This window comes from Canis lupus, chromosome 8, assembly GCF_003254725.2.
Source record: "Canis lupus dingo isolate Sandy chromosome 8, ASM325472v2, whole genome shotgun sequence".
Classification (NCBI taxonomy): domain Eukaryota; kingdom Metazoa; phylum Chordata; class Mammalia; order Carnivora; family Canidae; genus Canis; species Canis lupus.
Window position 1 is genome coordinate 16,319,510 of NC_064250.1, and position 15,937 is coordinate 16,335,446.

Sequence of the window (15,937 nt, forward strand, 5' to 3'; positions counted from 1 at the left end):
GTTAATTGTTTTCTTTTTTCCTTCACTAGAATCTAAGCTCTTTGAGGACAGAGACTTTATTTTATTTTATTTTATTTTGTTTAGTGCTTACTTAAACTGACTAAAAAAGAAGAAATGTTCAAGATACGTCTGTTAAAATAAAACAAATTACAAATGCAATAAATCAATATTACTGTGCAGCTATTGTGGTGAATTGTTTCCTTGTCATATGTTCTTTTGCACTTCTCTCATGCCTGCCATAATACAGAGACTGAAAAGCTAAAAGTTATGTCTCCCATATGTCCTTGCAGCCAGAGTTCCTGATGTGATTTAGTTTCTGCCAATCTGAAACAATCTGATGAGACTGAATTGAGGCATCATCACACAAGATACCCTTCTGCTGATGTTAGAACAGTAGGTTATGAGTGGCTCTAGAGCAGAACTCTAGATTTAGCAAATAAATGGGTAGGACACCTGGTTGAATTTTAATTTCAGATAAATGAGGGGGTAAATCAGGGTTCCTACTTAAACGCATGACACCAGTTAAATTTGAATTTCAGATCAACAACAGGTTTTTTAGTCTAAGTATGTCTTGATTATTGTATGGAACACACACTAAAAATTTTTTGTTGTTGATCCGAAATTCAAATTTAATGGGCATCATGTGACTTATCTAGCAATATTATTCTGCAGTCAACCCTCATGGCCCTGGCTTTCTGATCCTGGGTGAATTGTACATTTTCCTGGAGCCAATAGCTTTTGCGCCCATTTCTTGATTTTCTACCTTTCTCTTTATGGCAGAGCAGACTCCCCAAGTTTGGCCAATTTTATATTGCTCTTCTGAGAGTTCAGTATAGAACCTGCTTCATTAGACCTTCTAACAATGATGTGAGCACCTCTTTCTTTGTATGGAATCTTTTTATGCTTAAAATTGCAAGAATGGCTTTTTGCAATGGCTTCTTTATGTAGAGCTGAACTCTGATATTTGAAGTTTTAAAGATTAAAAAAAAAAAACAAATTTAAAGCTTTTCTTTTCTTGTGGAGTCAGAATAATAGCATTTTTTTCTGCAATGAGGTATTTATTTAGTTTGGCCATGGGTCAAAGTGTGTCAAATTTGAAAATAATAACCATAATAATAAAGATTTTTAGCATTTACTTTAAGCAAGGTGTATACCTCATCTCTGTCTTCTCAGCAGTCTTACAAGGTGTAGTAGGTATCATTAGATGAGGAAACTGAGGCTCAAAAAGATTGGATTATATGATCAAGGTCACATGGTGAAGCTGAGAGTCAATCTCTATTTTCCTTTATTTTTTTTTAAGGTTTTATTTTTTTATTCATGAGAGACACACAGAGAGAGAGAGGCAGAGACATAGGCAGAGGGAGAAGCAGGCTCCAAGCAGGAAGCCCGATGTAGGACTCAATCATGGGACTTGATCCTGGAACTCCAGGATCAAGCCCTGTGTCAAAGACACATGCTTAATCACTGAGCTACCTAAGCATCCCTCTATTTTACTTTAAAAGCCACTGGTCCTTGGGGTGCCTGGGGGGCTCAGCTGGTTAAGCGACAGACTCTTGATTTCCGCTCAGGTCATGATCTCAGAGTCTTTTTTTTTTTAATAATAAATTTATTTTTTATTGGTGTTCAATTTGCCAACATACAGAATAACACCCAGTGCTCATCCCGTCAAGTGCCCCCCCTCAGCGCCTGTCACCCATTCACCCCCACCCCCTCTCCCTCCTCCCCTTCTACCACCCCTAGTTCGTTTCCCAGTTAGGATGATCTCAGAGTCTTGAGATCAAGCCCTGCATTGGCTCCATGCTGGGCCTGTAGCATGCTTGAGATTCTCTCTCCCTCCTCTGTCAGCCTCCCTGTCACCCCGTTCAAAAAAAAAAAAAAAAAAGAAGCCACTGCTCCTTCTGCTTTTTTTCACTAGAGATAAGTTAAACAAGATTAACTCATAGTCTATTAATCTTTATCATACAGACATCAAAGCTTTCTGCCTAATCATCATTAGTGAAGAAAAAGGATTTCCAGTTTGACATTTCTTTTGTATTGGCACATATACGGATATATTTATATCTATGTCTATGTGTCCACGTATGTGTGTATCTAACTTAGCCTTAGGTAAATGCATGATAGCAGTAAGGTTATATTTTAATTTGAAATATAGTCAATGGGCAATATCTTACATTTTATCTTTAATATTAAAAGTCAGGTAGGAATGACAGTAGAAAGTTCAATATGTAGGCAGTAAGATAGGAAAGAAAAAGGCAGTCATCATTTGTTAAAAACCTACTATGTATTGGAAACTCAGGTATGGCTTATGAGCATTTTTATTTCACCTGCATCACTGAGGCAGGTCTTGTTATTCCCATTAGTAGAAGAAAAATATGAGGTACTCAAAGGTTAAATAATCAATTTAGAGTACCTCTAGTATAATGATGTTATCCTGACTTTGTTTCATTTTTACTTACTCTATATATTTCTTTAAATAGATTTGCTAGTATTAATTAAATTTACTTAAAAGGAAGGAATTTGTAGAAATAAATGTGTAACTAATGAAAAGTTTGTCCTTGTTCTACCTAAATGATCTCTCTCTCTCTCTCTTTTTTAAAAGATTTTATTTATTTATTCATGAAAGACACACACAGAGAGAGAGAGAGAGAGAGGCAGAGAGAAAAGCAGACTCCATGTAGGGAGCCTGATGTGGGACTCCATCCCAGGACTCTGGGACCACACCCTGAGCTGAAGGCAGATGCCCAACTGCTGAGCCACCCAGGCATGACAGTATTACTGGCATTACAATTGGGAAAGCACTATATTCCATAGTATTGGTTGGTGGTTGATGAGTGCATCTGGAAGAGTAATCAGAGTGAGAGGAGGGAAAAACAAATAATGCCTGTTGACATAGGGGAAGGAAAGAGGAAGAACCAGAACCACAAGTTGATTGGTGCATGGTCAGGCAGAGCAGAACCAGAAGCAAGAGTCTAATGCTTTGAGAGTCTCAGTCTATATTCTGAGCATTTTATAATAACAAGGTCTTACTCCAAGAGGTTCTCCAGTGGCATAAAAATGTTAATGTCTTAGAATTACTGATCTCCAAAACATCTCTTCATCTCCTCACCCTCTTTGCCTGGCTAATTTATTCTCAGGAAGAGAATAATTGCCCTACCCTGGGGCCTGGCTTAGACCTTTTTGTTCTACCCTTCCACAGCACTGCTATCTACTCTTTGGGACATGCTTCGCATCTGTACATCCTTATTTAATGGCTCTCTACCCCACGAGTCAGAAACTCTACATAGCCAAGGATTAGGTCTACCATGTTTACTGCTATCTCACCAATGCTTATTGCAGTTCCTGGCACGCAGCAGGTGCTTCATAAATATTTGATGAGCTTAGTTAAATAAAATGCAGGCCCAAACACTGTGTCCTGCAAAACATTCTGACCCAACACAATAGGGCTACATTTTACTATTCATTTCTATGATAAAGTGAGCATACTGTGAGATTCTAGGCAAGCCCAGACTCTTCAAAGGTCAAAGCACTGATATCAATGCTATTCTTATTTAACACTTCCTGTGGGTAGAGGGGCCTTCAGCATCTACAGCTTTTACAAGGCCTAACTCACACAGACATACCCGGCACCCTCAAAACCACAAGATAAGATGAATAACTTTAGAAAATGAAGTTAGAAAAACTCAAGATGTAATGAATGAGATCAGTCTTCTGCAAAAAGAATGGGTGAAAACTTTGTCAAGGTGATGAGGGTGAAATGTCTGAGATAATCACGTGTCAACATCTCAGGCCGATCATTGTAATTTTTATAATTGGGTGATACTACGACATAATCAAGTTATAACCCAATCAAGTATAGTGAATAAGAGATTGTAAAAAAGTTTTAATTATGATTCTTCTGTAAGAAGGTTTGTGCTAACCAAGGGGGCATGGGTGTGCATTGCACCTAGAATAGGGGAGGAAGTGTTCAGACCACAAACATTTGCTTGTGTGTTCCTGGATCTGACTGCTGAACTGGTGCTCTAGAGACAGGAAACTTCTGATCTTTTGACCTTCTTATTCAGTTGGTAAATTCCCATAAAGTAAATGAAGCATACCACTGTTATAGCTTTACTCCACTAAATACTGAGGTAATTTAACTTCTTTTCTTTCAGATTCTATTCTAGCAAAGAAACCTTTTAGTGATAATTTGGCTTCCCATGCAGATGTGTAGAATATTTATAGTATAATCCCATTGTACTGTAAAATTGTACATATACAAAATATACCTATTGCATTTTCATAAAAGTCTTAAATGATTTTTTTATACCAGCCTTTAACAGTGAGCACCTGTGGAGAGTGGATTACTGGTGTAGGGTATGTGGGAGGTTTAAGAGAACCTTGATTTTTTAGTTTTGACGCTCCTGCATTCTTGGATTTATTTTTTAATTATTGAGCATGCCTTGATTTTATAGTAGGGAAAATACAAAGTTATGGCCCCTGCCCCCTAGGTTAAATAGCTTATTTGAGGCAACATTTAAGACTATGAAAGTATGAAAGATGCACATTGCTCCTCATCCCTGGGTGCCCACAGGGGACTCTGGGCTAGAACTTGCAGACAGGCACCCTTTAGAGGTCTACCTGGTTCAGGCAGGTCCTCAGTTCGTTTGCACCATGACCATCTCTTCGAAAAAACTCAGTTTTAAAAAAATATTTTTCTACAATATGTAGTGCAGTGATCATAGTCACTTAAATTTCCAAGAAAAATATAAAATTTGCTTTTTAAACCCATGAGCCATTTAAAGTCTTTTATCTTCCCAGAACTACAATTCTGATTTTTCTGCAAAAGGAGAAGGTATTAGTTTGTATGTACTTGTTGGGTGATTTTGCTTTACTTGAGAGCTTTTGCTGCTTTGCAAGTAGATCTACAAAGCCTCAGATGAAAAGAAAAAAAAAATTAATCACTGAAAACTTTGCTTCAACATATTTCTGTCAACTTCAAGACACAAATTTTAATAAAAAAAGGAATCTAAACTGACTAGTGGTTTATAACAATATTTTTGTAATTTTATAACCATCACTTACAAGGAATAGACCACTAACTGGAAAAAGGATCATTTACATTCCAGATAGAAAAGTTCTCCTTAATCGTACTCTGATTGGTTACTAGGCTAGACAATTCCATTTATTGACATTAATTTGACATTTATTTATATATACTTTGACACTTTAATTTTTAAACAGATTTTGTTTGAGAGAGAGACCCAGAGCAAGATCAAGAGCACCAGCAGAGGGGAGGGACAGAAGGAGGGAGAAGGAGAAGCAGGCTTCCAGCTGAGCAGGGAACTCTATGAAGGGCTCAATCCCAGGACCCTGAGATCATGACCTGAAATGAAGGCAGATGCTTAACTGACTGAGCCACCCAGGTGCCCCTAATTTGACACTCAAAAGTATGATTATATTGCATTAAACTTTTTTTTTCTATAATCTTCCCACAGAAGGCCTTTGTAAGTCTATGAATCAACTTAGCTTGACTTCTATTTAAAGAGAGAAAAAGTAATTGTGAATTCAACTTCATAATTTATGGCATTATGACTGTTACACAGTAAGTTTTTTTTTAAAAGCTTGTTACAAATCACAATATTCTGAATTTATTGGACTGGGAGACTGCCATTTAGGTATGTTTGCTTTATAAACTAGGAACAAATTTCTCCTTTGAATTTGAAGACCAAGATAAGAATTTTAGTGTCTAAGTGAAGGTGATATATTACACAAAAACTAAAGATGAGGTCTCCTTTCCTTAGAAATAACAGAACAATGATTTTATTGAAGTCTTAGAGCCCTATTCAGAAAATTTGCAAATTCTATAGTATAACCCTGTGCCTTTGAAATGTGGGGGACATCTCAACACAATTTTTCTGGATGCAATTTACCCTGAATAATGTATGAGTGGTGTAATAGCTCTGAGGCACATTCTCATCTCCGAGGAACGCTGGCTTCTCTCGTATTGCATCTCCTGCTTTCAATTCCTGTCCTGTACGTTTACTATATTGGATCTTTGATGGTGAGTAGTCATGGGGGTGGGGGAAGGATGTTTGAGAACTGAAAATCCTTGGCAATCCAGAAAATAGCTTAATACAATAGACTTCTCATTGCAGCTTGGTTGTGAAAATGTGAGTTTTGAATAGAATTTTCCTTTAGGGTTCTGACCCTGACCCTGTTTTTATCACTAGAGAACTAAGTGGGTAGCCAATGAATATCAATTTTACCTGGGGGAGTGTCAGAGAGAGAGAAGAGAGATAAATTTAAGTAATTTATCTGGAAAGCAATTTAAGCATTTTCACATAAAAAGATACAGCTGTGTCATGGAAATGGCACTTTAAAAATTCATATGAATCTTAACAGTAAAGCACAAGACTTTGGAGATATTTCTCCTGTTGAATAGCTGCTTGGGGATGTGCCACAGATCTGTAGAGGTCAGCATTCACTCTAAGTTCCCGGGAACCATGAGACAGCAGCAACCATGGCCACCACAGCAACACAGCAGGTGCCCATAAGCCCATTTTACAGATGGAGAAATTGGGTCCAGAGATATTAGGTGGTCCATCAAGGTCCCACATTTAAGGAAGGAGCTATAGTACAAACCCTGGCAACCTGAGAAATTTGAGAAATGATGTTTCAGGAATACTTTGGAATGAAAATAATGAGAAAATGAAATAAAAAAGGCAGAAACTCCTCTCTTTGAGTTTTTAAAATTTTTTTTTGTATTTTTTATTTTTTGGATTCTGATTGAAAATATTTTTAACTAAAGTGAAGTAATTCACTCCTCAAAGAACTTTCAATGGGACCTGTATTTCAATATTTTAAGTGCTATCTTCATGTCTCCTTAGATCCGTTGTATGCTGTATAACATATGTGGAATAATAACGTTTAAGTGCTTACAAACTGTCAAGAACTTTTCTAAATGCTGTATATGTATTATCTCTTTAATGATTACAACCACTCCATGAAGTTATCATGATTAACACGCGCATTTTATAGATGAGAAAACTGAAGTGGAAACAGATTAGGTAATTTGCTTAAAGTCACACATCAATTGAAGGGTCGAACAATCTGACTCCAGGGCCTGTGCTCTTCATCTGAGTCTATGCCGTCTCCAGAAGGACAGACACTGAGGCCCCAACTAATACAGAGAAGTCGCCTGTCAGTGGTTTGCAGGTTTCAGGGAGATCTGTGGCCCTGGAAACACCGTCTCTTGACACCCTAGAAAGTATCCGATTCCTCGAGGACTTCAGGAATCCCATGTCTTATCTTCTGTGTGGAATAACCTGGACCCAAAGTGGCAGTACAATTTCGTTTTAAAATGAAGAAGATTAGGACGATTCAACCTCAAAACCTAATAATTAACCTCACTATGCTATAAGGTGGTAGCTTCTACTGCCCTAGAACTTTATTTTCTAGATGCAAGGTCTCTCAGATTTATCCCTGAACGTTTATAAGAAAAAGAAAGGGCCCTCTAAGAAGAAATGGCTAATGCTGACCCAGCTTTCTAAATAGGATGAGGCTTTAAGAATAATTTCTGCCATTCAGCTCTCCTGTGACCCACAGGCAATAAATGACAGTCTTTTAAAACAGCAATGGCTTATCTTGGGCATTCAAGCAGGGAAGAACTCAAGTGATTTCTCTACACTTGTAATGTCAAAAGGAGTCCTACTCAGAGACCTCAGTTATAAAAGAGGAATTGTTTATGGCTATTGAAAAATCCTCGCAGAACTGTCCATCAAACTTTATGAAATGTGTGTTACTTAGGTATCAGCTTTCTGGATCTAATTTTTTTTTTTTTCCTGAGCATTCAGAATCAAACCCTTTCCTTACTAGCTGGTTCCCTACTGATAAACACAGAGCTATTTTATTTTCCTTTTCTTCCCTTTCTCCCTGTTTTTGTTGACTTTCTTTACACTTTTTTCTTTTCTTTATGACCTGTTCTGAGACAATAACTCCATGTTTCTCCAAATAAACTAGCGTGCTTATTAAAGATGCATATTTGAGGATTTACCTCAATTGTACTAAACCTGATTCTCTGGAATGGAGCCAAGGACTCTGCATTTCAATAAGTTCCCTGAGAGTCTCCTATCTATACTGAAGCAGAGAAGGTCCAGCTTGTTTCATCAGAATTCCAGGCCCTGATCCAGAGTTTTTGATTCAGGAGGTTGGGGGTGAGGACCAAAAACTTGAATTTCTATGGAGTTCCTGGATATTGCTAATGCTGCTGGTTCAGAAATCCCACTTCGTCAACTCTAGAGCTTTGAGAAGTTTGTTTGTAGAAATAAAAACATTAACAAAAGCACCCAAATCTCTCTCTGTGTCTTTGTGTGGAACCATTCCTCACTCTCCAACTCTCTGTATATTCAGCGCTGCTCATCCTTCAGGGGATAACCCCCACCCCCTTCAGGTAGTCTTGATTCACACAACTGTGAGCTCTCTCTCTCCCCAGCTCCTCCCCCACCACCCTCAACCTTCTCTGTTGGAGGACACTGATTCCTGTCTATTTGAGGGAATAGTTGACTGTGTTTGGGGAAGATGTTAAGATGTTTCAGCTTTCCTACTATACTGCAAACTCCTTAACTACAAAGTTTGTGCCCTTTTAAAATTTTGCCTTGCCTGACAGGGTCTCTTTTTTGATGCTACACAGATGTTTGATTAATGAATGAATATTTCAGTGGGAGAGCCCCTTAAAGGAGGGCTAGACTGTTAGTGCTTTTTATTTTCTTCTTGAAGGATCTGTCGTCACAGCACTGAAAGTTGTTCTTTGATTTAGCTTAGAAGGTAGGTAGAGTTTAGGATGAGCATCTTCATAGGAAAATCCACAGCATGCTCCAGTAGGGTACTGAGGCTTTTTACTGGTTTCCTAGAAATAATTCTCTGTTTTGGCTGCACACAGTGTGGTTCCTGGACCAGCAGCACGGGCCTCACCTGGGAGTGGTTAAAAACTCAGAATCATGAGCCCCACCCTAGAATCAGAATCAGAATCAGAATCAGAATCAGAATCAGAATCAGAATCAGAATCTGTAGGTGCTTTGTCTGTACCTTCGAGTTAGAGCAATACTGCATTATTTACAAGTTTCTGGCTGTAGAGTGCCTAGGAATAGTGACAAGTCAATGCTAGACTCTGTTGTTATTGGTGATTATAAGTTTGTTAAAAAATGAGGTGTTTGTTTTTTTTTTTTGTAAGAGACTCTTGTGGTAACTAGGAGTTCTGTTGAGACTTTGAAACCATCATCAAAGTTCTTGTCATATGGGCATCATATTGTGCTAGCCACTGTTAAAGAAATGTAATGAATCTGAGCTTTACCGCAGAGCCAGACATGATTGATGCGGGTAACCAGATATGAAGACATAATTAAGCATATGAAGCATATAGATCCAGCATCAATACAATATTAAATGGACTTATTTTTGAAAGTTTTTATTTTATTCATCCCCTATAATACACATTTTTTTTATTTGACAATTTTCAAACCAAGATATTTTTAGCTATTTGCATAGAGAAATTTGGTATTAAACAGTAACCTGGGCAGGTTACATAAAGATTGGTATTTCTGAGCACCTCACCAAGTAATCTCAATTTGTCACAAAAAAGAATAAATACCCTTTGATATGGAAAATTAGTTATGGGATGTGGTACCTAAGTAAAGGCATCTTTGTTTTGACTTATCATTTATAGTATAACTTGTGTACAAATGGGTCAGGCACCAAAGGCAAAATCAACAGCTTTAAATAAATTGTTAAAAATAAGGGAAAGTGTTTATGTGCTTTGTATTAAAATTTTTACTCATAATTTGGGGTTCAAAGTGTGTCATTATTATTCAAATATAAAAACATTAATTTAAGCTTATCTAAGACCGTCTAACTTAGAATATTGATCTTTCCTGCTCCCTAGTGAATAGATTATGCAATATTTAATGTGTAAGGCTTATGTGGAACATGAACTTTCTTGGTTAATAAGATCTCTTTTCTTTTTATGTCAGTTGTGATTCTCAAAAGATGCTCATTAGAAAGGTCAGGGTTGCTGTGTTGAAAGCATGCTGGGTAATGGGCAAGGTATCAGCAAAGCTATGGAAGGAATTTGGGAACTTTATATGTCTTTCATTGCTGTGGTTTTCTTTCTTTCTTTTTCATTTCTCTGGGAGGTTTTATGTGACATAATTTAACCAAAGAAGAACAGTGTCATTAAAAAGCTATTTAGGATATGGATGCTAATACTGGCTGTAAACATTCTGCTCTCTTAGGCCTGGGAGTATTGGAATAGGGGAATACAGCGTTAATTCTAAGAATATATTTTCCATTTTCCATGGTATTATAGTATTTCAATGACTATTTCTTTGTCATTGAATACTTTACTTTTAAATGATCTTCTCACTAGTTAGTATTGTTGCTGTTAAACTTCTAGCACATAATGATTAATATATTACTATGACAATTTTGTTTCACTGATGTTGTCTTTATTTGAGACTATGGGATTGGAAACAACCAATGCATACTACCATTCCAAAATACAGTAAGATTACAATATTCATTATGAGCAGAAACAAAACTATACCCATCTCTTTTGAATGTGAGTATTAAAACCTTTCCAAATTCAATTTGTACTTTTTCTAAGTTACATGACGATTAGCATTGTGAACAGTCAAGTCTCAAAGCTATTTCCCCACGGGGAACTTCATTTTCTTTCTCTTCCTCCTTGTCTCGACATAAAAACCAAGAAACCTTGAATTCAGTCATGAATTACATAGCAAAGCGTAGGTATGTGATATGTGTTTGTTGAAATAAGTAAACAACATTGGCGGGGTGGGGGGGAGTTGACCTCTCAAAAGAGAAACATTTTAAAATGTGAACATGGATTTCAGTAATTTGCAACAAAAAGTGCTAACTACCAGGATATAGAAGGTATTCATGCATGTTTTATACTAGTAATAATCAACTGATGTGCATTTTAGTCTTGCATTAATGTGCTTTAATTCATAGAATAAAAAGTTTCTACATAAATGCATATAACTTCCTTGATCTCGCTCTATGTCAGTTTTCTGAATCAAAGGAAATTTAAAGTAAAATAAGGTCGTTCCCAGAGATGTAATAGTTTAAAAGACTAGGGCATTTTTTTTTTTCTAAAGTGCATATCTGGACTTAAGGTTTAGAATTGCATGTCTGGAAAAACTTTTCATAATCTGCTTTTCTCCCCTTTTCTTTTCTTTTTGCACGTATTTATTTTGGACAGCTGGCGAGACGGATCTTTTTCAGGGGCTCAGCCTTCCAGTCTGAGTATGGTTGTCCAAAACCAATCTTTGGATCAAATTCCTGTCTTACTTGCTCCAGTGTCTGAACAGTGTTGATGTCACAGGGGCATGGTGACCCAGTTGTCTGTTCCAAATGCCTGATGGCTTGCCAAGTAAAGAGCTTAGCTAGGCGGCCACACATTATCCTGCCTCACAAGGGGCAAGGAGGTTGCGATACAATCCTCGGGCAACCTGTCTCACCTTGCGTCTCCCATGGTAGCTGTTTAATATGAAGGTAGACACAGGGATCTCCTTATAAAATAAATGGTTCCTCTCTCCCTTCCCAGCTTAGTTGTCACCTTGTCTAGTCTTGTCAGTACATCTATGGGCCAAACCAAGAGTTTGACCAAGGAGGCAGGGGCTGTAAAGTTGTCCTTGCTTTGGAACTAGTCCATGCCTTGGATTGGGGGCGGGGGGGGGGGGGAGCTATACAATTTGGTTTCCTTCTAGGTGGAATTTGTTCTAATGGGATTTCAAGATTTTGGACTAAAGTCTGAGCCCTGTACATCACAGTCAATTTTAGAAATGATCTTCCTTCTTAGAAATTCTGAAATTCCAGACATTGACATCCCCTGAAAAAGCCAGGCGGGATGCGTTAACTAGAAACTGATATTCTCTTGGAGTTGGAGAGGCTGAACGTGTTGTGTGGTTTTTTTGTTTGTTTGTTTGTTTGTTTGTTTGTTTTTCTTTTGTTTTTTGCTGCTTCATCAGCTATAACACTGGCATATATGCTACCATACGTTTATGGGGTTCTATACCTCATACTTCCATAACCTTGAATGTGGGTATCTCTGTTGATGTGGTCATAAAACAGAGACATTCTACTATTTGAAACCCTTGAACACCTCATTCTTCTCCCTTCCTTTGTGATCATCTGCAGACTAAATGATCACTCTCAGCTTTCCCTACTTGAAATAGATGAAGGATCATGATGTAACAGGAAAACAATAGGTCTGGTGGTCAGAATGAGAATTTCTAGTCCCATCTCTATCAGTTGTGTCAACTTGGCTGCTCTAAACATGTTTTCTTATCTGCTGGATAGGTCTTCAAGTCTCTTCAAGCCTTAAGATCCATGGATTTAATGGGAATAATATTACCTGCTCAACCTACCCAACTGGGTTGTTGTGGGAATTAAAGGAGATCATATTTATGAAACTACTTTGTAAGTCCTCTACAAAAGATTAAGGAATGTGATACTATTAATTCCCTCTGAAGGACCAAAATAGCTTGCAATTTACTTTTAATCTTCAAGACTGTGTGTATATCTTTTGTATTTAGGTCTTTAATGATGTACACCATAACGCAAGACAATTGAACAGACTAATCTCTCTCTCACTAGATGTTACTCCAAGTGTCATTCTAAGGCAATGGGCCAGAGGGAGAGGAACTTTTTTTTTTTTTTTTTTAAACAGAGGTAAAATTAATCCCAAGTACACAGGGTTACGGACTTTTTTCTTACAGAGTTCTGAGAAGCAGGTTAGTTTACAGTTTCATACCGGAAATTGCTTAATCAGAGCTAGGGACTCAACATCTTTGGGAGGAAAGTGCTGTAGTCCAAAACAACCCATAGCTGTAGGGGCAGTGAGTGTTGATAGCAGGTGGAACACACTCAGAGCCCACAGGGAAATAAAGGCATCCTTTGTACCTGGCTGTACTCCTAAGACACAGCATCATTTAAGTGGGTCCTCCAACCAGTTGTGTTTTCCATTGTTCCAATTCACAGAGTAACACAAGAAAGAAACACACCAGATATTTTGTATTATCCCTCTATCATCTATCTATCTATCTATCTATCTATCTATCTATCTATCTATCATCTATCTATCCATCCATCCATCTCTATCATTGAATACAGTTGAGAGTAGTAGTGAAAAATGACTCTTCAGAGGTACTGAACTATTCTCTGATTATCTGTGCACGTGAGTTCTCTTTCCAGATGAACTGTTTGCTCCTTGAGGACAGGAACTATGCCTTATGCTCTTTTTATACTGTCTCCCTCACCCTAATAGTAATAGACCCAGCCCTTGGTCCAGAGCAGAAGTTCAATAAATCTTGTTGATGAAGAAGTGGATTTTCACAGAGATTGGGAGGAGTAATGAGATAGGAGGCCCCCATTTGTACTCCTACCTTCCTCTGTGTCCTTGAGTTTTAAACATATAGCTAAGGGTTAAACAATGTCCTTACAACTGCTAGTGAGACATAAGATGTTGCAAGGTGGTGCAAAGTGCCCTTGGGAGGAGGGTCCCATAGGAATTTCCTACTCTCTGCCCACTCCTTCATGTGATGAATTCTAGATTATGTGGAGGTTACTAGCCCGCTAGGAGGAGGAAGCATTGAAAGTGACTTTAAAAAAAAAATAGGTCTTCTGGAGAGTTGGGGAGATCAGATGAAGGGGACCAGCAGTGTTTATAATAGTATTGAAATTTAATTTCAGTGCTGACCTTTTAGTTGACATTTTAGATAATGCTATGGATGTGCTCAGCTATTTGTTCTTAACATATTTTCCATCTTTTTGGGGCACTAATCTACTTAAATTCAAAGTCAATAAAAGAATAAAATAAATTTTGACTTTAAAAAAACAACTTTTGAAAAAAAGAGTTCATTCACAATAGCAATAAAATATGCAATGCATATGAATTAACATAGACAACGTTTACGACTATGAAAAAGTGCAAAACTTTAGAAAGAGGCGAAAGAAATTACCGGAAAGAAAAATCATCTTCTGAGATGGGGAGAGTTTTCATTATATATAGAGGTGCTACTTTTTCAAATTATTATTTGAATTACAAATTCTATTAAAAATCTTATTGAGCTAGGTATTTTAGAACTCGACAACATAATTCTAACATTCATGTGGAAGAACGAATTGATCAGATTGATGAAAATTTAAAAGCTTGAAAACACTAAACTCTGGCAAGGCCCTGGAGCAATGGAAACTCTTACATGCTAATTGTAGCAAAGTAAATGTACAGCCACTCTGGAGAGTACCAGGACAACAACCAGTATAAAGTTGAAGAGGTATGCATCCCACGACTCAGTAATTCTACTCATTAGTATGTATACCTCCTAGAGAAATTCCTATATGTATATACAGAGACAGGGACAAGAATGTTCACAGCAAAAGAAAGCACATAAAACCTCATTTAGAAGGCAACAGATAGGTAATTTAAATATACATTCCACTCATACAATGGAATACTATGAAGCAGTGAAAATGAAAGATCGAGCTAGATATACATATCAATTACATACACTTCACAAACATAGTATTGGACATCAACAAAAAATGGAAACATAATATTCAAAGCAGGATTTTAATTAAAATTTAGAAATAAGTGTATATATTTACATACATAGGGTATAAATAAATTAAAAAGAACCTTTGGATGCATGATGGGCACATGGGTGTTCATTTTATTATTCTCTGTACCTCTTTAAACAGTTGAAAAATTTCAGAACATGTTGAAAAATGTTAAATGATAAATGGGTGCGACTAGCTCAATTTCTATTTGAACAAAACAAGATAAACCAATCTTGAGGACCTCACCATACCATACTAGATATTATAAGGTATTATAAAGCTAAGTAATTAAAGTGCATAGTTTTGCTAAGGAATGAAATCTTGATTTAAAAAAAATTGAAAATCCTTAAACTGGTTCACTCATCTATGAACACTTTTTCATGTAATAAACAGGGGGACACAGTGAAAACGAATGGAAGTTTTGTCAAATAGTGCCACCACATGCCAAAATAAGCTCCAAATGGATTAAAGAAATTTAAATGTCAAAAATTCATAAGAACAGTATAAAAAGTTTTGATGACTCTTTATATAATCTTGAGTGTACCCGATTTTCTAAACCTGACAAATTCAGAAGTCATAAAGGGGAAAGGTGGATAGATTAAACCATGTACAGAATTTAAGCCACTCTATATCAAAAACAGTACAAAAATGGTAAACTAAAACATATTAAATATATTTGCAACATAGGTATGAAGAGTTGTTAAACATAAGAATAAAGAATTCCAATTAGATGAATTTTAAAATGGGCAAATAACTCCCAAAGAAAGAAATCACACGAATACTATGCATTGTAAAATATTCAAATAAACAAGAAAATATTAATTATAATATCCAGTTTTCAAGAAAATAGCCACATTCATTCACTGCAGGAAGAAAATTAAATTGGCTTAAGATTTCTGGAAGATTTGCCAGTAGTCATCAAAACCTTTGAAAATATGCCTATCCTTTGACCAAGAAATTAGACTTGTACAAATTTGTTCTAAGGAAATGATTACAAATGTAAGCAAATATTTAGAAAGTGTGCTCATAAAACTCTGCCTTTAAAGTGGAAAAACTGGAAACAATCCAAACATACAAAAACATATAGGAATTATGATATTTTTATACAAAAAATATTATTTCTCTATTAATAAGTACTATATGTCACAGCTAGACATTTTTCCCTAGAAAGATAGTCACAGTATATTGTTCAGTAATAACTGCAAAGTAATGTGCACATACGCTCCTGTTTACGGATGTATGTGGAAGAATATATACAGTATTAATAGTCATTGTCTTTGAATGGTGGGATCAAAGAATTAAAGATTTTTTTTATTTTGCTCATATA